Genomic DNA, 25,668 nt, shown 5'->3' with positions numbered 1-25,668 from the left:
GGATTGCATTCAGGAATATAATACCTTGATTAACATCATAATATCTTAAGAATAACCTTTTTCTACTAACATTTTATAGTAAGATGACCTTAACGGTAATTTCCATCTAAGCAGACTTCATCCACAACAAGAACACTCTTGTAAAAGTAGCAACCAATAATTAATTGAAGATTGAAACAAACCAACCTAAACTGGCCCATCTCTATTAAATTACATATTCGCTCAACAGGCCAGTGTATGCTACTCATTGGAGATTCCAGCTACTTTTCTGTGCTAAGTTTACTTTTCCCTTTCTTATAAGACGACAACTTTGGGAGTTATTTTACTATGTACAAATTCAAGCATGAATTCATTGAATCCAAGCTCAAAATTGGGGGCATTTTCCTATTGTTTTGAATAGCAAAGAAAGATAAAGAGGAGCATGCGATTATTACTCAAACATTGTCTGGAGGAGTTAATACCTTAGAATCCAATGTTGATAGACAAGCTAAGAAAATAGAGGATTCTCTAGCTGCTTTTCAAAATCTGCATGAGCAGAATGTACAGATTTGTATAGCCCTTTGTGTTGCAACAACTACTGTATTAATATAATCTCTAGGATGAGTTAAAGGAATTCATTGCTCAACTCCATTAAGGTTAAGATGGCGAACCCCTATAATCGACAAATACAAATTCTCTCCAAGCAAGAGGCTTTGACAAATGAAATTGTAGCTCAACAAGTCTGCGGTCTCGTTGCAGAGGTGTAGACTTGTAAACAAACCCAAAAATGTGATCTTTCAATTCATCTCTCTTTCTAGATAGCCCAGCCTTCAAGGTTGGCTTGAAAATCTTTTCCTTAAACACAAAAGTGATTTCCTCGCTGCCTTTTACCATTATCATTAGCTCTGATACCATGTTGAGAAATTCTTAGAGCAGTATAGTTAGAGTTTTATTTAATTTGATTTCTCTTTCTTGACACTTTCTTGTGATCTTCCTTATTAGTTCTTCTTTGCAATTATTATATCTTTTATCATCAAAACAATTGTCAAACAATGAAGATCACAAACACAACAAAGAACACAAGATGTAGGCACTCAGCCAGGGCAAAACCCCTCTTCTTGGGGAAAACCCAAAAATTCTTCCTCTTCTTTTAGAACCAAATCAAATGAGGCAACCAAGATCTTTTGACCAACACTAAGGCCTCCTCCAATACACCAAGTCAGCCCCCCAAGAAATGCTTCTTTATATAGACCCAAGTCAATAAAGTCAATGAGAATCAAACATTTCTTTTGTTGGTCAACTCTGATTTTCGGCCCTACAACAGATCAGAAATCTTTGTTCTTTTCACACGCGTGAGCTAGAATAGTCAAGAATGGGTTCTTTCTTCCTTCATTAGGGCTTCTCGTCTTCTAGTCTTTTTGTACTCCTTTCCTTCTTGTTTCTGCTTCAAATCAAATGTCTTCTCAATAGGTCGAATGCACTTTTATATATAGTCCCTTCAAGGTGGTCGATTCCCTTTAATGAGGCCGACTTGGTGGAGAAGTGACAAGAGACACCTTTTACATAAAAATAATTTTCTTCTTTGATACAATGAGCCCAAAAAGGCTCTAGTACATAATGACAAGGACAAAGACTCATGACACAAACCCTAGAAGCACACAATGGGTGCTTAGACCTAGAAACAAAATAAATAAAGCATGAAACCCATGCTTATAAATCATTTTTCCTTATACAATAATTTTCCTTTTTCTTTCTTTTGACAATTACATCATGACTCAAATACAATTATGAAGACAATTACATCATGACTCAAATACAATTATGAAGAGCGATACTAGTTACATTTCTCAACAGTTGCAAGATGAGCAAACTTAGTAATAAGATGGCTGATTGAGGAAGCTATAACAATTGCAGGTAGCTAATGTAAGCGAAGTATGAGTAATTCCGACACAAGTTGAGGGTTGTTGATGCACTCCTTGTTTGAGAGGGAGTGAGCATGGATTTCTCCTCTCAGGTTGAGAGGGAGTAAGGTTGGACACTGATTCTCCTTGTGTCATGAACTAGGCCAAGACTAACTATCGCAAGTCTAGTGCATGCATCACGGATAGGAAGAAGGATGGATTGATTAAGAATGGTTCTCCTTGTGACAGGTATTGTGACAGATTAAGATTAATATCCTAAGTCAAGTACATGGACATGGATAAGGAGAATGGTGGATTCGATAAGCATCTTGGACAAACATTCCTGAGTCATGTACTATGATGGATTAGGATGGAGATCCTAAGTCAAGTACATGGACTTGGATAAAGAATGGTCCGGTGGACAAACATTTTCTTGAGGGAAATGGTCCAGTGGAGGACATACTCCGGGTATCCTAGGTGGAGTATGTACCTCAGTGAGGCAGTGTGGTGTTCCATGGAATGCCTTCAGCATTGTGCTATGATCTTGTGAGAGATAGAGTGTACCTATCAAATCCTTGGTAAAGTGACAATACTGGCTATGATGATGTTATCATCATTGATGCTTATCAATTTGGATCCCTTCTTATGAGAATATTTCAACTTGAGATAGACCTATTGAGACATTATGAATACCTCCCTAGTTAAGAAGGAATGTTGGAAAAGTAACTAGGTTTGGTCTTCATATTTATCTTTGTACTTGTATCCATTTGTATTTTATAAAAGAAGAAAAATAAACTTATATTATTATTATTTCTTTAGTCAAGCATGTTCTTCATGCTTCTAGGATTTTGTTGAGTTAAAGATTTGAAATTGAGGCAAAGTCTACTTGGACTCTTTGTAAAGAAAAAAGAAAGAAATTTTTTATTAAGTCAAAGAGAGTATAATGGTCCTCCACAAGGCCAAGTCAGCCCTCCGGATGATCAAGTCTGCTCACTCAAAATGACATGTTTGTTCACGTGTAAGAACAATTATTTATAGGCATGAATTCTCCACCAAAACAAAAAGCAAGTTCATGGATCTTCTACGATAGTCTCTATAGTAGAGCAAGCGAATTTTCTGTGGTAGAAAATGAAAGTTTCCCCAGGCTAAAGACTTGAAGAGAATGTGAGTTTCCTCAGATTAGAAGTTATGAAAAAGATGCAAATTTTTTAGGAAATGTGTGAGCTACTAAGACTGTTTCGAGAATGACATGGGAGCTAATAATGGCTATGGCGTGCGAGCTGGTAAAGGATATTAATGACTATGATCTGCGAGTTAAAAGAGGGACTACAAACTCTGTAAAATACAAGCTACAGAAAGGACAAAGGATCACTGTGGGACAAGGCACCTTGTGGCAAATTAGCTATTTTATTGAAGATGAATCATGACAGAGGGAGGGATGACTTGGAGCTCTTGTGGAGGTATTTGTCTTGGTCTTAGGTCTTGATATCTCATTTGATCTGATTCTATAAGAAGAGGATTGTTCGGGTTTTCCCCAATTATGGGGTTTTGCCTTGGTGTGGAGCCTATATCTTATGTTTATTGTCTCTTGTGATCTTCATGTTTATATTTTGTTAATTGCTTCATGAAGTAAAAGAACACAAAGAATCTAACAAGAAGCCAACAAAGTTCACAATTAATTATCAAGTAAGGAAAATCATCCTATACTTTGATTTTCCAACAGCTTGTTTTTTTCTAATGAAGACTCAAGATAGTTTTGAGAGAACTTCACTGCTCATTTTTGTCTACTAGGGTCTCAATTTTCTAACAAGATATAGGCAAACAAAGTTAGGTTTAGAGTTCATTAGAAGTGGTTTTTCTTACTTGGAATTGTTTTCGTCCCATGGTCATTTTGTTCGCTATTGACAAGAACTCTAGCTACATTGCTCCAAATCTATAGAGGATCAACTCATAGGGATGTATTTATTTCTAAATCTTATATGTTACTTGAAGCTTTGTCATTCAAATTTATGGTGATCCTTATCATGATCATTTTCCAAGATATCATAACACTCAACTTAGACTTTGTAATCCAGATTGATGGTTGTTACCCCTCCTTTTAGCAGGGCAACCCATGGTAAAATGTTTTCATTATTACTTGTACTTTTATGAACATGCCAGACTGGTCACATGCAATAGCCCTCCTAGACAAGTTGGTTGCACTGTGATGCTTGGACACTTTCACATTTCCCAAGGCAGTTCACATTGTTGGAAGCACTTCACATATATGGAGGCATTGGTCACATATATCGAGGCATTGGTGTCGTTGTTTATGGACACTTCAACACCTCCTATGAATGCCACATGCAAGATTGTAGTATCCTAATTGGAAAATATTAAGTGATAACAGCAAATAAAGCACAACCATGTAACCATAAAACTAACACACCAATAAAATGACAAATTCCACCTGAAATTGTACCAAGAGTTGAGCCATTTTATTAACTGAGAAAACAAGGTACATATAAATGAAGAAGAGGAACTTGAGTTTGCTACAACAAGCTAGTAAAATCTCAGGTGAGAAAATATGCTGCTCGGATACTCGAAACTGCATCCTCCTCAAAGCTTTGCACTAGCCCTGGAAATTTGCACTATTGGCTGGGAAGAGACCCTTGTTTCAAACTTTGAACCCTCTAAAGTGCTCAGAAAATTCTGCTAAATTAATCTTGGCCTCTCTTCAACAAACCCAGAAAAACATAGAAAGGGTTGGGCCTCGTTCCAACCTTCCGAAATTACCCCCAATTTGTGTGAGCTCCCTCTCCAGCTTGGTAATTTGTATTGCCTGAGAACAACTACCAAAGCCCTTCAAAATTAGCTGAGAACTCTTCCAAGAATTCTTCTTATGACGCCCTTGTAAATCCTAAGCCCCAACTCTGATTCAAGCCCCCATAACCAAGGTACTCCTCTAATCACTGTGCAGGCCCAGCCACACCACTTTTGCGTTGACCCAAGAAGAAGAAATTCGGCCTGTATGTAGTCCACTCAGCCTACCCCTCAAACCATTGCAAAAACGCTGCTAGGTGCCAAGAGAATGTGCCTCTAAATCCTTGGAACCAACATTGTCATGAAGCTCACTCCCCACAAGAGTGCGTGGTCCCTTACTGCACCCAACCTACTCCTCGACAGCTCGAATCTCGCTGTGAAATCCCTCTGAAACAGCTCCAAGAATGTGTAGCAAAAGCTCCCCTAGGGTAGCACTCGAAGTCCACCAAAGTAGGAGTTGAGATCTGCCCTCAGAAAACTCATGTGTTGAACAGCACTCTGTTGACCCAGCTAAACAGCTTGAGCAAACAATGGTTCAGATACCAAATGAGCAAAAAGTCCCCAAAATGAGGCCCTCCACCTCTATTTATCTTGTTGCCCCTTTCTTCCTCCATGTGGGCCCCACAAGTTGAGTTCCTTCCTCTCTCTCTTCCCACAAATTCGAACTCTCCTAAGGGGTACGAATTCCCTTTGGAGTGGCCCCCACATTCCACTTGCACTTGATTTATTTCCTCTTCTAATGTTTGGAAGCCTTCTTTCCTCAAAAACTCAAGTGGGGTCCTCCTAACCCACCTTTCCTAAGTTTAAATGCCAAAATATCTCCCGATTGCAAAAATGGAAATTCTTCTTAACAAAATTAATTAATTGGGGATATTACAAAGATCTTTAAATGTTGTCACTTGTGGGTTGATTATCACTTGAAAAGAAGGTCAGTTTTATGACATGGCCGCCATGGACATTATGACAGCAGCAGTGTCTTTGATTCCAAGGCACTCAGGCTGAGCAAGTGTGTTGATGTGGACTCATCTTGTGGGCATTACTTGAAGATTCATGAGTTGATTATGAGGGTTGACCTATACTTATTTGCATTACGACAGCCATGGCACTTTGATGACATAGCAAGTCATTTGAATGGCTTGGAGATGAAATAAAGCATTGTAATTTGAACCAGATTGAAGCCAGTACAATGATGTGAAGGTAATTTAGAGGCCTTGCTTGAAACTTTGTAAACTTAAGTGGACGATCAGCGCCTCTACTTTGGACGCCAACATGGTTGTTAGATACGTTCGGGGTTGATTTACGACTCGAAAAGCCTCTCCCATGCATCATGGCAATCCCTTCGTCCAAGGTATGGGGATGGCCCGTGTCTTGAAACATCATTTGGAAGCATTGGACCATTATTTGACTATTATATGAAATTGTTTCAATGGTGGCATCCATCCAAAGAGGGTCAAATCACATTCAGACAAGGACTTTGCAGCGATTAAGGTGAACATTGGACATCTTTCAACATTGTTTTGGGTGTTGGGCCATTGCATTACATAATTTATAGAGTTGTTGCCATGATGCTGCTCCATTTGGAGTGTTAGCAAACTTTCTTTGAGAATGTCATGTTGATTTTTCCACAACACTCAAGAATTTGTTGAATCTAAAATCATGATCACAAACACACTAGTGCCACAACACTTCTACTTTGCACAACAGAAAATACATACATCAATGAATCAACTAGTGCACATGACAATTTTTAACTTTTTAAACCACTACATGTTATATTACAAAACTTTAATACAACAGTATTAGGGCTCCCATAGTAGGGATCATGGCCCTTACATACAGCCCTAATACATGGACACAACTAGGGCTTGGTATCAACAACTATGATGACCAATCTACCTTGAACAAGATACACTTGACCTTCTTGTTGATGGTGCGCACGCACAGCCCTTTTAGTCCACATACATTGAACACATCTAGCGGATACTTTGCCGCCCCGTCTGTTGATCACTGCAACTGCATCTTTAGCTGTCCAACCTGCCACTATCCATGATCACATCTACTTTTGTGTGATATTCCCACTTAGCAATATTGCAAAGGGAAATATCAATTTTGTCAAACTACTACTTAGGAAAAGTTGGTTTTGGGACCCCTCTTAAAGTTTTGAGCTAAAGTATGGGCCCAACATAGGAGAAAAGAGGAAATTGAATGGTTAGTGGATGGTGGGGGCCAACCCAAGGAAGGAATACGCTCCCCTCTTGGTAGTACGCACTCTTGGAGGGAAAGAGAGTGGGAAAATCGAAGGATGGCCCCCACATGGGGAAAATAAAGGCACAATGACAAAATAGGAGGGAGCAGTCATTTTGGGCATATTTTGATCACTTGACTAGCACGCTTGAGCTAAGAGCCAAGTTTGCATGTGTTTTTGAGCACAAAATATTTTCGAGCGAGAATCTCACCCTACCTTCGATGGACTTTGAGTGCCAACCCAAGGAGGTGTCTTGCATCATTTCAAATCTGACCAAGCAGTTTGCCAAGTGAATTCGTGGAGCTGGAGAGCAGGTGGGACACAGAAGGGGAGTACGCTGCCTTTGGAGGAGTTGGTTGTGGAGTTGGGAATTTGTTGGGCTTTTTGGGACAGCATAGGGCCATCAATTGTTGAAGTTTTGGAGTGCTTTCAGGGCTCCAATTCATGGGAGATTGCTGGGCAAACACCTCTCGTACCAGGGACTGTGTCGGCCTGTGCAGTGGTACTCTAGTGCCACACATGGGAGCTTGGAGGAAGAAGGATTGAGGGTTGTAGCTTGTGGGGAAATTCCGGAGGGGCATTTGCTGAGTATTGAAGCCATTTTGGGGGCCTTCAGTAGGGATATCTACAAGTGGGTCGAAATACCCCACAGCAGGAGGAGTGAGGAGAAACTGCGCCGAAATTTTGGGGTCAACGTTTTGGCCAAACCCTTTCTAGATTTTGGTGGGTTATTGGTGGAGAGATCAGGGCTAATTTTCCAGAATTTTTTAAGCACCAGAAGAGGGTCAAATCAACCATTCTTTACAGCCAATAGTTCAGTTTTCTAGGGGATCAACACAGAGCTATAGAGGGGACAGCCATCTAGCAGTTGGGGCAGTTGATTTCATCACTTGGGCTTTGCTAGCTTGCCTTGGGCAAGCCCAGGTGCACACTTTCCAAACTTCTATTGTACCCCATACATTTATAATAAAATGGCTCAGACCAGTGCAGTTTTTGGCTTATTTCATGGTGTCTAATTTGTGTGGAATTTTTGCGGGTATTTTTGCTATGCATGCTTTGTTTATCATTGTAAAATTTCCTTAGGGATATTATAGTGGTATCAAAGCTCATAGTCTTGGCTCAACCTGTGGGAGCAACTTTAGTCTATGACACCAGAGGATAAGCAGAACGTCACTTACAAGAGGTATAGGTACAAAAGCAGAGAGGCAGCTACAGATTACTCCTCACCCAGTAAATGTGGAGCCGAAAGTTGAGAGGCCAAATGTGGGGGGTAATGGGGGAGACAAGGTGAGTAAAGAATAGAAGTTTGCCCAACACCTCTTGAAGGCCATCAACGATCTGTCTAAGGCCATTGAAGAGCTAAGGCAACAAAACTGTAGCAACAACTAAGGCAAGGGAATTCAGGGAGAAAGCCATCTGGGTGATGGTCCTGGTACTTCGCACCAACATGCAACGAATACGCCCAATGTACCGCTTATTTATAATTTTATAGTACACCACCCAAGTCCACCATCCACACATTTCTAGCCTCCGGTGTTGGAGGGTCGCAAGGGCAAGAGGAGATGCCGATGGGGGACTACTTTGTGGAGTATCAGTCCTATGGGCCCAACTTCAAAGAGGCCATCACCTTCAGGGACTTTTGTCAGCTAAAGGGCAACAATAGGAGCAAGGGACAGAGTGGAGGAGGCTACACGCATGGCACCGACTTACAACGCACTATGGGGAGATTATTCCTCCCAACTTTTGATGGCTCACCCAAGAGCTCAACCAGGGCGTGGGTTGAGAAGTTAGATGTCTACTTCCAGCTCAATCAGATGACAGAGGTGGAGGCAATTAAAATTGCCACGTTGCACTTAGAGGGGGAAGCCCATGACTGGTGGTTCCATGGGTTGACCACGATGGGGCACGCAGGAGTTACAACCTATGAGGATTTCACTCGGAGGGTGTTGGAGCGCTTTGAGAGGAGAGACCCGGAGGAACACTTTGGAGAGTTGACACGGCTCAAGCAGACGGGGAGTGTCGAGGCTTATATCTCGGAGTTTCTAAGATTGTCAGTGATGGTGCCCGATTTATCAGAGGCCAAGAGGGTTTTCATGTTCTTGGAGGGGCTAGCAGAGTCGTTAAGGGGTTTGGTGAGGTCCAACAAGCCCACCACTTTGCAGGACACAGTTGGTAGAGCCTGGGATTTGCAGGACCAAAACGCAGATACCGCCCAAACAAGTGTTCCAGCAGAGGGGGAGAGACACTAGGGCTCCACCACCGAGAGCCAACCAGGGGCGTGGACAGTTGGATGAGGAGACCAGGAGAGACCTCCGAAGGAGGAAGCTATGCTTCACCTGTCAGGAACCTTGGGCACCAGGCCATAGATGCACAGCAGGCAAGGCCCATTACATTGAGGTTTTCTCTGACAATGACCATGAGGATGACGTAGAGTTGGAGATAGGCGAAGATGACAGTGTGACACATGTGGAGAGGGGACCACCACCACCACCACCATCAAGGGGAGACCCTTCCACACCAGTAGGAGGGGTCCTTGCGTCCTTACGTGGGGTTCCCAAATTTTGGACATTGAGGATCAGAGGCACAATGCAAGGATAGTGTGTCTCAGTTTTGGTGGAGAGCAAGGCCACCCACAATTTCATCGATGCACAGATGGTTCATAGGCGGGGTATCACGACCGAGTTTGAGGGGTTCTCAGTCCTTGTGTCGGGGGATAGGACCATGCAGTGTACACTTTCTTCAGGGCATGATTTCTTACCCTCCACAGAGAGTTTCAGCACACACGATGGAGGCTGATTGAGGCATGGTGACATTGAGTGGGCGGTGGAGTTGAGGATTTCTGAGGCTGGGGGTCAACCCAAGCCACCACACCCTGACATACAGGCCATTCTAGACAGGTACCCAGTAGTGTTTGGGGACATACCACCAGGGCAGCCACCTGACCAGGGATTTGAGCACATGATTGAGCTAGAGTAGGGTGTACAGGCAGTTATTACCACTCCATACAGACATCCCAAGGCCTACAAAGATGATATTGAGTGATTCATTCAGGAGTTGTTGGCACTTGGGCACATTAGGCCTAGCTCTAGCCCCTTCGCTTCATTAGTTGTCCTGGTGAAGAAGAAGGATGGGATGTTATGCATGTGCATAGATTACTGGGCACTCAACAAAAAGACCCTAAAGAATCGCTACCCCATTCCACACATAGATGAACTGATGGATGAGCTAAGAGGAACCAAGTACTTCTCCAAGATAGACTTGCGTTCGAGGTACCACCAGATCAGAGTGAGGGATTAGGACGTCCCCAAGACAACCTTCAGATGTCACTATGGGCACTTTGAGTTTATGGTTATGCCTTTCGGGCTAACCAACACATCAGCCACTTTCCAATCTTGCATGAACCATGTGTTTCGTGGGCAGTTGCGAAAGTTTGTACTGGTATTCTTCGACGACATTCTGATCTATAGCAAGACCTGGGAGGAGCATTTACAGCACTTGGAGGTGGTGTTGTGTATTTTAGAGGAGTAGCAATTCTATGCCAAGTTGTCCAAGTGTGAGTTCAGGTTGACAGAGATGCTCTATTTGGGGCATATTATTGGGGAGGATGGCGTGAGGGTGCATGAGGAGAAGATTAGGGCCATCCGGGATTGGCCAATACCCCGGAATGTGACTGAGTTAAGGGGCTTCGTGGGCATATGCACCTATTACAGGAAGTTCGTAAAGGGCTTCTCACAGTTGGCAGCTCCCCTCACGGATTTGACTAAGAAGGGGGCCTTTGCATGGACAGATAGGGCACAGGCAGCATTTGAACACCTCAAGGAGGTGATGAGCAGTTGTCCAGTATTAGCCCTCCCCGATTTCACTCAGCCATTCACCTTGGAGTGCGATGCATCAGGTGAAGGCATTGGCACAGTTCTGTCACAGGATGGCCATCCCATCGCTTTTGAGAGTTGGAAACTCCTTCCGCATGAGAGGTTGTATTCCATTTACGACAAGGAGATGTTGGCCATTATGCATGCATTGGCCAAATCCAAGCAGTACTTAGTGGGCAACAGGTTTAGAGTGAAGATGACCACAACAGTCTAAGCCACTTTCTGGCGCAGAAGGATCCAAATGACAAGTAGCAAAAGTGGGCCAACAAAGTCCAATCGTACGATTTTGATATAGAGTATATCAAGGGCAAGCACAATGTGGTGGAAGATGCCCTATCCAGGAGGCCCGCAACACTTTCCCTCATGAGCATTTGTCATGATTGGAAAGCACAGTTGTTGGTGGAGTACTCCAAGAATCGTCAAGCGTGTGAGATCTTGGAGGGAACCTACGGGGATGAGCGCTACCGCATGATGGCAGATGTTATTTATTACAAGGGGCACATCTATTTGATTCTTGGTTCACAATTGAAGGAGAAAATCCTCCACGCAACCCATGATTCACCATTGTCAGGACACCAAGGGTTCCTGAAGACTTACAGGACAATTAGGGAGCGTTTCTTGTGAAAGGCCTCAAGAGGGACTTACTAAAGCATGTACAGGAGTGCAAGGCCTGCCAGAGGAACAAGGGGGAGTTGACTCATCTGGCAGGGTTGTTGCAGTCGCTCCCTATTCCGAAGGGGAAATGGGAGAGCATCTCAATGGACTTCATCACAACCTTCCTATGGTGCAAGGTCGTGATTGCATCTATGTGGTGGTGGACAGATTGACGAAGTATGCCCACTTCTTCGCTATACCCACCAAGTACTCTGCTTCGCAGGTTGCAGAGTTGTTCTTCAGGGAGGTTTTCTAGTTGCATGGTCTTCCCAAGACCATAATGAGTGACAGGGATAGTCGCTTCATGGGGGCTTTTTGGCAGGAGCTTTTCAGGCTAGTGGGCACAGAGCTTACACCCAGCACCAGCTACCACCCCTAGACCGACGAACAAACCAAGATCGTCAACAAATGGCTGGAGGGTTACCTGTGGAACTATGTGACAAGGTAGCAGCGAGCATGGGCTACACTTGGGGGCGTATTGCTACAATACTACCTATCACATGTCTATCGGTGTGTCATCTTTTCGTACTTTGTACAGTTATGACGCTTTATCTTTTGCTGACATTGTCTTTGGAGACAATCGGGCCCTAAGGGCCAAAGATTGGATCCAGGAGAGCCAAGACATTCTCAAGGCTCTCAAGGATAACTTACAGACAACGCAAAACCAGCAGAAGATGTATGCAGACAGGCACCGGGTTGAGAGACACTTTGAGGTGGGGGACCTAGTCTTTTTGCGCCTCCAACCCTACAGGCAGTCCACCCTGAAGCAAAAGGGGTCCGAGAAGCTACAGCCACGATTTTATGGGCCTTTTCGAGTCACCAGGAGGGTCGGTGAGGTGGCCTACGAGTTAGAACTTTCACCGGGGAGCCGAGTGCACAATGTCTTCCATGTGTCATGCCTTAAGAAGGTACTGGGCCAACAGGTGACAGCAGTTCTAGAGCTACCTCCATTGGATGATGATGGGCACCTGGTTTTAGAGCCTGAGGCCATCTTAGACAGCAGGGAGAGGAGGTTGAGGAGCAGATTCATCAGGGAATTTTGATCTGGTGGAAGAACCTACCCGAGGAGGATGCCACTTGGGAGGGTGAGCAGATTCTTCAGCATCCAGCATTGTAGTTGCTTGGGGACAAGCAACATTTTGGCGGGGAGGACTGTGATATTCCCACTTAGCAATATTGCTAAGGGAAATATCAATTTTGTCAATTTTGTCAAATTTTGGATTACTACTTAGGAAAAGTGGGTTGTGGGACCCCTCTTAAAGTTTTGAGCTAAAGTAAGGGCCCAACATAGGAGAAAAGAGGAAATCGAATGGTTAGTGAATGGCGGGGGTCACCCCAAGGAAGGAATACGCTCCCTTATTCGTAGTATGCACTCTTGGAGGGAAAGAGAGTGGGAAAATCAAAGGATGGGCCCCACATGGGGAAATCAAAGGCACAATGACAAAATAGGAGGGAGGACTCATTTTGGGCATCTTTTGATCATTTGAACATGCACCCTTGACTAGCACGCTTGCACTGAGAGCCAAGTTTGCATGTTTTGTTGAGCACATGAGATTTCCGAGCGAGAATCTCACCCTACCTTCGATGGACTTTGAATGCCAACCCAAGGAGGTGCCTTGCAACGTTTCAGATCTGACCAAGGAGTTTGCTAAGCGAATTCGTAGAGCTGGAGAGAAGGTGGGGCACAGAAGAGTACGCTGCCTTTAGAGAAGTTGGTTGGGAATTTGTTGGGCTTTTTGGAACAACATAAGGCCATCAAAATTGCTGACGTTTTGGAGTGCTTTCAGGGCTCCAATTCTTGGGAGATTGCAGGGCACACAAATCTCGTACCAAGGACTGCGTCAACCTACGCAGTGGTACTCTAATGCCACACATGGGAGCTTGGAGGAAGAAGGATTGAGGGTTGTAGCTTGTGGGGAAATTCCGGAGGGGCATTTATCGAGTATTGCAACCATTTTGAGGGCCTTCAGCAAGGATATTTACAGGTGGGTCGAAATACCCCACAACTGGAGGAGTGAGGAGAAATTGGGCCGAAATTTCAGGGTCAGCATTTGGCCAAACCCTTTCTGGGTTTTGGTTGGTTATTGGTGGAGAGACCGGGGCTAATTTTCCGAAATTTTATGAGCACCGAAAGAGGGTCAAATCAGCCATTCTTTACAGCCAACAATTTAGTTTTTTGGGGGATTGGCGTCGAGCTATAGAGGGGACAACCATCTAACAATTGGGGAAGTTGATTTCATCACTTGGGCCTTGCTAGCTTAACTTAGGCAAGCCCAGGGGCACACTTTCCAAACTTCTATTGTACCCCATACATTTATAATAAAATGGCTCAGACCAACATAGTTTTTAGCTTATTTCGTGGTGTCTAATTTGTGTGGAATTTTTGTGGGTATTTTTGCTATGCATGCTTTGTTTGTCATTGTAAAATTTCCTTAGGGGTATTACATTTTGTGTCACTGAACTTTGGCTCACTTATCTGCCCACTAGCAACCCTCTTGCTCCACTAAGATGTCTACTCATTGGGTCTTCCGGATCTGCCCTCTTATCAGTGATTTGCCGCACCAAATCACTGAACTAAGGCTCCATCAAATTTGCCTCCTAACAGTCCATTGGGTCCTTCCATGAACTTTGTATTTGAGGTCTTCTAGTTTGCCCACTTGCCAACATCCTAGCTGCTCCAGAATGCTGCTCCTAGGGCACACAAATCTTCCCTCCTATTGTCTCTTGTCTGCGTCAAGAATGACACACCTAGGGCTTGCATAATCAGCCCTCTTATCTCTAAAATGCCTCCTACATTCACTAATCTAGGGCACCACATTGACCAGCCTTCTTGATTGATATTTCACAGCTTCAAAAGCCAATCCTTAGGGCGTCCAACCAGCCCTCTATCAATCCTTTAACCCACTGTAAAGTGATTGATCTTAGGGCTTCCTCCCCTGCCCACACACAACTCACTCCTTAACTGATCTAGGGCTTGATCTAGCTACCCACACTTCTGCAATTTGTCTCCTCAAATTGCACCAAACTAGAGCATCCACAGGCAACCTCCTAAGCAATGATTTGACTCCACAAACCATCCTACTTAGGGAATACTGTTAAGTTATGGTATGTTCTATGCTTATAACAGTTTACTTCTTTTTCTTATTATATTCCACCGATTAGCAATCACATGTACATAAAGTAAAGTGCAGATAGAACATTAAACGATCGACAGAAAACAAGCCAAGACAAGAGACACAAGATGTGGCGGCTAGCCAGGTACAAACCCCACAATGTGTGGGGAAACCCTTTGATCAAATCTTCTTTTATCTTCAATAATTCAGCAAAGAGAAATAGTACAATAAATCTGATTCATATCAATAGTAGCAAACCCTAGATCAGTAGCATCAGCATTAGCGGCTTCATTATCAAACTAGGGCAGACCATATCTCACAAACCGACAGTCGGATTGACTTCATTCCACCACCAAAAGTTTCGACTTCCAGAGGAGGTTCAGATGAACCTACAGCGCAGTTCAGATGAGGAGATCTTCTAGGCCACGCAAGTCAATCTTTACTTCTGCAGTTGCAGCTTCAGTTTCAGCAGTTTCCAGCTTCAAACTAGGGCAGTCGATATCTTGCAAACCGTTTGTCGAATTGACTTCATTCCACCACCAAAAGTTGCGGCTTTCAAAGGAGGTTCAGATGAACCTACAGCGCAGTTCAGATGAGGAGATCTTCTAGGCCACGCAAGTCAATCTTTACTTTTGCAGTTGCTGCTTCAAATTCAACAGCTTCCGGCTTCACATGTGTGAGAGAGAGAGACCCATTTCAGCGCAGTAGAGAAGAGACTCATATCTGCGCAGTAGAGAGAGAGATGTGATGAGATGAGTGAGTCCAAATGAGGAAAAGTTCTCTTATATTTATACACAACATTGGTGGGTGAATAGATGCGACTGTTGGGCTTCTGAGCCTACATGAGTTGTAGGTTGGCTTGATAATAATTCCATAATCAAAATAAATTCATATCTCCATGAATACTTATCGGAATCGGATAATCTTTATATCAATCCTACACCTCTCGACGAGAGGAATCTAATAAAAATATTATCAGCCATGAATAAGATGACCCACATGAAGTTTTGCCCTGGTTGCCAATTTTAACACTCCCTCTCAACCATGGAGAACTTCATCTGCAATCTGTCTATCGGTCGTTACTATTCATCCATCAAATGCACTGCCTTGTACAGCCTGACCCTTGCCCTGCTCTGCTCTATTTTGCCTGTTCTGCTTTGTCTTGTTCTGCCCTGCATTGATCTGTATTGTTTTGCTCTGTTCTGCTCTGCTCTTGCATTGTTCTATTCTGCTCTGCTCTTGCATTGTTCTATTCTGCTATGAAGAAGAAGAAATGATCGAGGATGTATCATACTGACTCAAAGTCAGTCTCAGAGTATGTACCGCTGGTCCCAGACCAGTCTCAACCAACCCGAAGTCAGCGTCATAGTGAGTACAACTCCACTGGTCCTAGACCAGTATCATCCTCCACTGACTCCAAGTCAGTCTCAGAGTGCGTACCATTGGTCCCAGACCAGTCTCAACCGACCCGAAGTCAGCTTCATAGTAAGTACCACTCCTACCACTGGTCCCAGACCAGTATCATTGATCCCAGATCAATGGAGGTCATCCTAGCGTAGGGAGTACGGTAGTTACAACGATGCGTCCATCGGTACTACTATGGTCCCTAACTTCATTTCCCTGCTCATTGATCAGATGAGAGGTACTTCCCATGAGTCCCAGACTGCATGGGTAGGATGCCTCGACAGGAGAACTAATCAATCCTGTCCTCACAGGAGAACACATCAATCCTGCTACAATTGCCATGGAGAACACATCAATCCAGGCTGCCATGGAGAACACATCAATCCAGGCCTCACAGGAGAACTAATCATCCTGCTACACAGGAGAGCGAATCATCCTGTTCCACAAGAGAGCGAATCATCTTGTCCCACAAGAGAGCGAATCATCTTGTTCCAGTGCGCACCACCAGGGGAGGGTGAGTCACCCTGTGGTCGTATGCACATCAATCCAGGCCTCACAGGAGAACTAATCATCCTGCTACACAGGAGAGTGAATCATCATGTTCCACAAGAGAGCGAATCATCTTGTTCCATTGCGCACCACCAGGGGAGGGTGAGCCACCCTGTGGTCGTATGTTGCTCCAGTAATAACCGCAAGCCCTCAGAGCTCCCAGAGCTCAATGTATGCAACATGTAGGACCCTTGTACAAGGGTTTCTTACCGACTCCAAGTCGTTTGGGAAAATCACAGATTAGATCTTTCCTCGGGGCTTTGACAAGGTGTATCAACCTGTACATCATCTTAATGCGATGGAGCCTCCTTGCTCATCAACTTACCATATCCAAGATGATGTCTATCTGCTGGAGCAATCGACGAATACGGGATTCCTCAATAATCGAATCCCACCTCTGATTGTTATAGAGAATCACAGTGGTATCCAATGTAAATCCAAACAGCTCACTGAAGAGCTTTCGCAACCAGACTACCTCACACGAGGTTATGCTAGCAACAATATATCCTGCTTCGGTGGTGCTCAAAGCCACCGACTTCCGCTTCCTTCTCATCCAGGATATCGAAGCAGATCCCAAGGTGAAACAGCACCCGGAAGTGCTCTTACGGTCCACCACACTGCTTGCCCAATCAACATCAGTATATCCAAGTAGTCTCACATCTCTGGCAGTGTATCTTAATCCATGAGAGATTGTGTCCTGAAGACATCTCAGAAGATTCCTAGCATCAATCCAGTGAGGCTCAACCAAATATGAGCTCACAATGCTAACTGCAAAAAATATGTTCGGACGGAGGTTCACCAACTTCCAAGAACATCAATGCGAATGAGTTTATGAAACTCAGAGGCATTTCCCAAATCTGGTCCGACATCACTACCATATAACTTCTAAAAGTTAAGATCCTCGAGGTAGTCACAGGCTTGCAGTCCATCATACCAAATCTTTCCAATATCTTTACCACATATTTCCCTTGAGATACGAAAATTTCCCTTGGCTTCTGCCATACTTAAAGTCCTAGGAAGTAGTGCATCAGTCCTAGGTCTTTCATTTCAAATTCAGAGGCCAGCTCCCTCTAACATTTGTGAATGAGAGGGTCTGCACCTGTTAGAAAGAGGTTATCCACATACAATACCAGTATGAGAGGCTTGTCATCTTCAACCTTAAAGTAAAGGTTAGGATCGACTTCACTCCTAGTGAATCCCAGCTTTATCAAGTAGCTATCGATCCTCTCATACCATGCTCGGGGTGCTTGCTTCAGCCCATAGAGAGCTTTCTTCAACCTGCATACATGAGATTTTCAATCATAAATCTCAAATCCTTCGGGTTGCTCCACGTAGACCTCTTCTTTGATCGAGCCATGCAAGAACGCAGTCTTGACATTCATCTGATGTAGGTTCCATCCTTGTAAAGCGGCAAGGGCTATGATCGAGCGGATGATCGTATATCTGGCAACAGGTGCAAAAATCTCATCATAGTCTATACCTTCCTTTCGGGAGAAACCTCGAGCAACAAAACGAGCCTTATACTTTTCCGTGCTTCCATCTGCTGCATGCTTTATCTTGTAAAGCCATTTTGAAGTAACAATTGTCTTGTCCAGGGTCTGGGAACTACTTCCCAGACATCATTCTCCATAATAGACTCATATTCTACGGTCATAGCATCCTTCCATACTTGATGCTTGACGGCATCTGAAAATGACAAAGGCTCATTTTGTATGATCGTGCTCATGATGGTCAGGCATCCTTGATACCTATTAAGTTTCTTACTTTGACGGAAGGTTCCTCAGGGTGCAGCATGTCCTTTAGCAACATCAAGTATCCCCCTAAGCCATGAAGGCCTCTTCCTAGAAGAGGAAGGCTCATGTGGATGAGAATCTATCAGATCCATGGGTTCTTCTACATCAGGCATTGATTCATCATCCTTTTCTTTCGGTTCCCTGGTGTTGGCTTCTTGAGAGCTCCTCAAAGTCGAAAGATTGTTCACCTTGAGGTGAACTTTTCTTTAGGAGTCTTGGAACCCAATGCTCGATGAGGGCATCGATTTTGTACATATACGACGGTGATTGTAGTTTCAGCCCATAGAAACATCAGAAGTCTTTGATCATGTAGCATGGCCCAGACAGCTTCCATCATCGTGCGGTTCTTCCTTCCCACCACACCATTCTGCTCAGGAGTATGTGGTGTAGTAGTCTCCCTCTTAATGCCAACCTCAGGTATGCCTGAGTGAACCAATTGTAATATATCAGAGGACTTGCTTTGGCTTGAGGGGAATGGTCCTCTTTTGAGCTTTCCTTCAGCACATCCTGGACATACACCTTCATTCTCTATTCAGAATTCGAGCATCCCTATCACCATTTGTCTTACACCGAGTATAGCTTTATAATGAAGGGGGAAAACCTCTAATGCCAAAGTTCGGACTGAAGAGATATGTCGTAAGACATGACACCTAGCAGACTTCCATCGACCTGATATAATGAATCAACACTAAACCCATGAGTAAAGGCATCTTTAACTTTATTTTTCCATATACATACCTTGCCATCGCTGAAGGTTACCTTGTAGCCTTTGTCTTCCGTTCCCGAGATGGACACTAGGTTCTTTTTGAGGTCAGGTGCATTTAATACATCCTGGAATTTCTGGCCTTCTTGAATGCTTGTCCTCTTCCTTGATTCCCAGCTCTCCTCTTACCTTTGCTGTTGAATTTGTCATTCCTTTGATTGCCATCAGAGGGATTTCGAGTTGCACCACTGCATACTGTACCATGCTTCTCTGATCATGATTATCATCATGCTGCCCATGTCCATGATTTTATCCATCATAATGCTGCTCAAACTAGTGTGCATCATCATCATGCTATCCTATATGTTCATGATCTCATGTTGACCTTTATGTCCATGATCTCATTCATCATGATGCTCAAGATCTCATACATAGTGACTTGCTTTATCGCAAATGTAACATCGTCATTTTCTTCTAGCCTTAGGTCCAGCCTTTCCTTTTGATTTAGTCCCGGAATTATTTCTTTTCTTTGCATGAAAAGAAAAAGGCAGCAGGAGGCATTTCTTACACTTCTTCCCTTGTTTCTTCTTGAATGCATCTAGCCATTAATTCCTCGAAACCAGGAATTACATTATAGTTCAGAAGAGTAGTCTTGAACACATACCATTCAGATGGTAATCCTTCAAGAGTTGTGAGTGCCATTTCTCTGTCAGTAATAGTTTCCCCAATAGATAGGAGATCGTTCTTGATCTCGGTGATTCTTAAGAAGAATGCTTGCATACTTTCATCTTTACCCTTCTTGATTTCCCTCAGCTTATTTCTAAGAAACAAAACTTGATTTGCATCATTAACTTTAAATAAACTCACCAGTCTGTCGTAGATTTTCTTGGAGGTGTCTAGATCAGAGATGTAGGCCACCAAGCGCTTGTCGATAGAGTCCCAGATGATCTTCTTTGTTTTGACTTTTCCATTTGTTCCAAGCAGCAGCAGATGCATTTGATGAAGGCTCAACAATATTGCCTCTTACATGGTCCAGCACTCCTTGATCTTTAAGGGTTAGATCGATAGACATCTTTCATCCGTGATAGTCAGCTTTCTCACGGAGCTTGTCTTCGACAGGAAAGAGTGTTGAGGACCCCATAGTTCTTTTAGGATAGCCTTGCCAATCTTCTCTTCAATGATTGCTCTTGCTCTTGCTCGGGCTTTGTCTTCACCTTAGCTCTGATACCATGTTAAGTTATGGTATGTTCTATGCTTATAACAGTTTACTTCTTTTTCTTATTATATTCCACCGATTAGCAATCACATGTACATAAAGTAAAGTGCAGATAGAACATTAAACGATCGACAGAAAACAAGCCAAGACAAGAGACACAAGATGTGGCAGCTAGCCAGGGACAAACCCCACAATGTGTGGGGAAACCCTTTGATCAAATCTTCTTTTATCTTCAATAATTCAGCAGAGAAAAATAGTACAATAAATCTGATTCATATCAATAGTAGCAAACCCTAGATCAGTAGCATCAGCGTTAGCGGCTTCATTATCAAACTAGGGCAGACCATATCTCACAAACCAACAGTGGGATTGACTTCATTCCACCACCAAAAGTTTCGGCTTCCAAAGGAGGTTCAGATGAACCTACAGCGCAGTTCAGATGAGGAGATCTTCTAGGCCACGCAAGTCAATCTTTACTTCTGCAGTTGCAGCTTCAGTTTCAGCAGTTTCCGGCTTCAAACTAGGCCAGTCGATATCTTGCAAACCGTTCGTCGGATTGACTTCATTCCACCACCAAAAGTTGCGGCTTTCAAAGGAGGTTCAGATGAACCTACAGCGCAGTTCAGATGAGGAGATCTTCTAGGTCACACAAGTCAATCTTTACTTCTGCAATTGCTGCTTCAAATTCAACAGCTTCCGGCTTCACATGTGTGAGAGAGAGACCCATTTCAGCGCAGTAGAGAAGAGACTCATATCTGCGCAGTAGAGAGAGAGAGATGTGATGAGATGAGTGAGTCCAAATGAGGAAAAGTTCTCTTATATTTATACACAACATTGGTGGGTGAATAGATGCGACTGTTGGGCTTCTGAGCCTACATGAGTTGTAGGTCGGCTTGATAATAATTCCATAATCAAAATAAATTCATATCTCCATGAATACTTATCGGAATCGGATGATCTTTATATCAATCCTACACCTCTCGATGAGAGGAATCTAATAAAAATATTATCAGCCATGAATAAGATAACCCACATGAAGTTTTGCCCTGGTTGCCAATTTTAACAAATACCATCACCTAGCATTTCTTCTCCATGCAAGACACGTCCAAAGACTTCGTTTTAGACCTCTATATTGTCCTTTAGTGATATGTTGGTCATGTTCAAAATTTGAGGTCACAATAGACTTCTTTCTAGGTCTCGACCTTTCTAAACTTCTCTACGCAAACCAAGATTTATTACAACATCTCCTAGAAAGTGATCTGAGGCCTATCTAGCCTCTTTCTAGGCTCAGCCTTCTCCCAAAAGTACCCAAAACATAACCTTACCACAGGGCTATAACTTGGACTTCCTTAAGCCTTAATTACAAGCCTGAAATAATCAACAAACATAGAGACTTACCTCGGGATTTCGTCCTCCCTTGCTGAGCTTAACTCAACTTTTTCTCCATGCTAGAAAATTAAGACTTCTGCTCCCTACAAATTAAACTACTTCCTAAGGTCCTTTGATCTCTTCCTTGACGTGAATATCTCTTGAGAAGGTGTTCTTGTGATGCCACAAACTATTGCTCTAAAACCCTTTAGGATAGCCCTCTTCTACCGACAATCTTCTCCATGAAGTTGCCCTTTAACTAGCCCTAACTAGGTCACAAACCATAGAGGAAATACCCTCCAAACTAAACACAGATCCTGACTTTCTTGAGGGTTGATGACACATGGATGCTCCTCCTTAGACTTGGGTAAACTCAGCGACCTGTTCAAACATGAAGCAGACCTACTATGCTCCAAACTTCGTCCTCCTAAAGTCCTGCAGCTCCTAAGGAGCTTCGCTCTTCTTTCTTGGGAGATTCACATGAGATTGCTCCCTTGGATGTGTGTACAAGTGATCTACCTATTGCCCTCTTATAGTCTCTCATGAGGCAACGTATAGCCTTCAAGGCTCACCACTTCAAGCCTAGCTGACTTGACCTTCTTTGATAAGTCCCCAACTAACTTAAGATGAGGGTTTTCATGCGTTTGACTTTGCCACCATATTGTTGCCTTAGGTCACCCTTGGTCTATTAACGTTGCCCACATGAAAACAATGACAAATCAATTACTTTCTTGACTTGGTTTCGCACCCATACCTTGGGTGCAAAAACCTTTTGTGGTCAAACCTCTCACAAACCCAACACCTAGGGTTGTAGAGTACCTCCAAAGCTACACAAATTAACACGTCACACTACATGAAGGCTTGGACCACAAGTTTGTTGAAGAATCTTTCACTTTCCAAAATTAGTAAATCACCTTGCATCAATTGGTAATCAAGTATAGTTGATGGAAAATCACTTAACTTATCATTAATCAATCCTAATAGTTCAATCTCGGCTTAATCATCAATATTATTATTATTATTATTATTACTACTATCCTTTATGATACTATTATATTATTATTAAAAGGAAATTCATGTCTCTCAATCATGGCACTCAATCATGTCCTATGTAACTCCCCTCGATTAATGCATATGTTACTCTCTCTCACTTGATGGATATGTTACACTCTCTTACGCACTCAATAAAAGCATTGCATACTCCTCTTACACACTCATTAAAGCATGTCATAAAAGATTCCTCTTATGCACTCTTTAATGCACATGTTACACTCTCACCTTTATGGCATAAGTTACTAAAGCATGTGAGATTTCTCCATCTAGTCATGTGTTTCCTTCCTCTTAATCACATATGTTACAAGGCATACAAGGCATGTGTTGCCTCTCCATATTGGCATGAGTTAAACTTCCTAAATGGCACAGGTTTCTCTTCCTCAAGGCATGTGTATTACTCCTTATTTATGACCAGAATTTGTTGCTTCTCCTATATATGTACCTCATATCATCTCATCTCCTCGCTACTTGTGCATTGTGAAAGAAGAATTTAAACTTGAGAGAGAGAGTTGGAGAAACGAAGAAGATTGTGAGAGAGAGACTTGGAGAGTGAGAGAGGGACTTGGTGAGCCAAGGTTGATTAAGTGTTTTATTGTTTCAGTGTTGATTCAGTTGAAGGGAAGGTTGATTCAGTGTTTGCATCTGTTGTTGCTACCAGTGATATTTATGCTACAGCTTGTTCAGATTTGCGTGAACTTACTCATTCCATTGATCTCTCATTATACTTTGTATCTCTGTTGAACAATTGATATCTAATAGAAGAAGAATCTGTTTTGGTTTCCCCTTGTGGGTTTTGCCCTAGTCATTGGACCATAATTCTTTGTGTCTCATTTCTATTCTTGGTCGTCTTCTATTGTGCATTTGGTTTATGTTCTATCTACAATTGCTCAGCTAATATTGCAACAGAAAGAAGTTTTTGAACTAAATAATTGTTATAGCATAGAACATCAGAATTTCAACATGGTATCAAAGCTTTGGTGAAGACAAGCCCAAGAAGATAAGAGTTGTCACTCTTCTATTTTCTGTTGAAATATCACTTGTTGCTCCTTCCATTTTCAGTTGAAATATCACTTGTTGCTCCCTCCATTTTCTGTTGAAATATCAATTGTTGCTCCTTCTATTTACTGCTGAAATATCTCTTGTTGCTCCTGTGAAAATTCCTAGACTCAAAGGAACTCCTACTGCAGCAAATTTGAATCTACTTCAACTACTTGATTTTTAATTACATTCATCAAGTTATTCTTCTGAACACTAAAGCAAATTACTTATGCAAGCTACACTAATTAAATATGTGATCTCATGAAACAAAAAACAGAGCAAAGAACAAGATACATAGGATACACTTATTTTTGGACACAATAGTCCCCGGAAAAACCCAATGCGGGAAAACCGGTGCAACAGTTCTGAGGGTTTATTATTATGCAGGAGAAATATCTGAATACAAATCTAGGATGTTCATCTAGAAATCCTTTACAGAGAAAATATTAGCGAAAAATCTGAGTGAGTTTTACCTCACTTCACTTGGAAAAATTCCCGCTGATCCGGCACAAGACTGGCTCACCCCGGCTATTTCTGCACTGGCCCTATGTAGGCCCTGTGTCATCCTTTAAAGCTCTGCATCAGCCCTGCGTCACCTCTTCTACCCTCTGCGTCAGCTATCTTGGTTGTTTCAGCAGTTCCGGCTTCTGCGTGACAGCCAGTGTTTCCCTCTGCGCAGTCCTTTTTGGTGCTACATCAAGATTGTGTGGACCCAGACTGGCCCAACGTCAACTCTCCCAGCTACTGCGTTGCCTCTCTGCAAGCTCTCTCCGCCTCTCTGTCAGTATTCTCCGGAAAGTCTTCCTAAATTCTCACTACCCCTCTGTTGTTGAATAATCACTTAGTTCGAATTTCTTAGTTTCCTAGCCCTAGAAATCGAACTCTAGATCAATTCTCTCTCTCTCTCTCTCTCCAAATGAACCCCAAGCCTCCATTTTATACTTTTCTTGTTGAGTCTTCAGTGGTCGAGATTGTCTCTAATCAACAGCTAAGATTAAAACATGACTTGATCCGCCCTCTAGATCATTCTCACCCATATTTTGATTAATACCCATAAATATTTTAATTTCCCTAAGTTTAGACTTGGGAACCCCATTAAAAATATTAATTATTTTAATAAAATTCAATCCGGGTGGAATTTCACCAAACGGTTTCTGGGTTCTTTATAACTCATGTGCCTTAGCCTCTCTACCAATTTTCCAAGGCTAGAGCACTTCCAATGCTACCAAAAACTAACAGCTCCTATTTACTGTTGAAATATCATTTTTTGCTCCTTCTACTTGCTGCTGAAATATCACTTGTTGCTCCTTCAATTTACTGTTGAAATATCAATTGTTTCTCCTTCTATTCACTGTTGAAATCTGTTTGACTAGATCAAGATGTCTTCTTCTTACTTCAAACATGAAGAGATGTTGAATATGTTAGAAAATGCAAAGTGGCAGCGTATTTCTTCTTATTTTCCTTAACCTTAATATTTTCTCGTGAACTTAGTTAGTCTTCTTATGTTCTTTATTTAATCTTTTTATCAAACAAATATCAAGAGTAGAAACAACAACAACAAAGCAAACAGAAATTAACCAAGGCAAAACCCCTCCAAGGGGAAATTCTAGAAAACTCTTCTCTTCTTATAAAATCTTCTTCAAATGGAATACAAACACTGAATCCCAAGACCAAGACTTCCTCCAAAGACAAGTCAACCCTTCAACAAGTCCTTCTCTTGATTCTGCACCAACTAGCTCCAAACTGCAACTTCGACCTACCAACTTCAACATTGCAACTTTGACCCTGTAATTTTAGCGTTGCAGCTGTTACAGAACCCCTAATCCAGCTTCCTTCAAAGAGCGTCCTAAAGCAAAACAGTGCTTCCCAAGGTCAATGAGGTCAAGATAGAATATTCTTCCTTCAAGCTACAAGATACCACACTTCATCCTACTGCAACTTGGACCTGCAATTTTGGCCTCCTTTTACAGCACCAAAA

The 25,668-nt window shown here is 42.7% G+C and overlaps 1 protein-coding gene across 1 annotated transcript in view; it reads right to left on the bottom strand.

The window, feature by feature from the left end:
* Nucleotides 1-25,668, bottom strand: part of LOC149221756 (FACT complex subunit SSRP1-like) — a 207,589-nt gene that overhangs the window by 144,154 nt on the left and 37,767 nt on the right.

This window comes from Pinus tabuliformis, chromosome Q, assembly GCF_031772625.1.
Source record: "Pinus tabuliformis cultivar Carrire ecotype Pingquan chromosome Q, CPIR1, whole genome shotgun sequence".
NCBI classification, from domain to species: Eukaryota; Viridiplantae; Streptophyta; class Pinopsida; order Pinales; family Pinaceae; genus Pinus; species Pinus tabuliformis.
The sequence above is the reverse complement of the archived record's forward strand: the minus strand, read 5'-3'. Positions and strand labels throughout refer to the sequence as shown.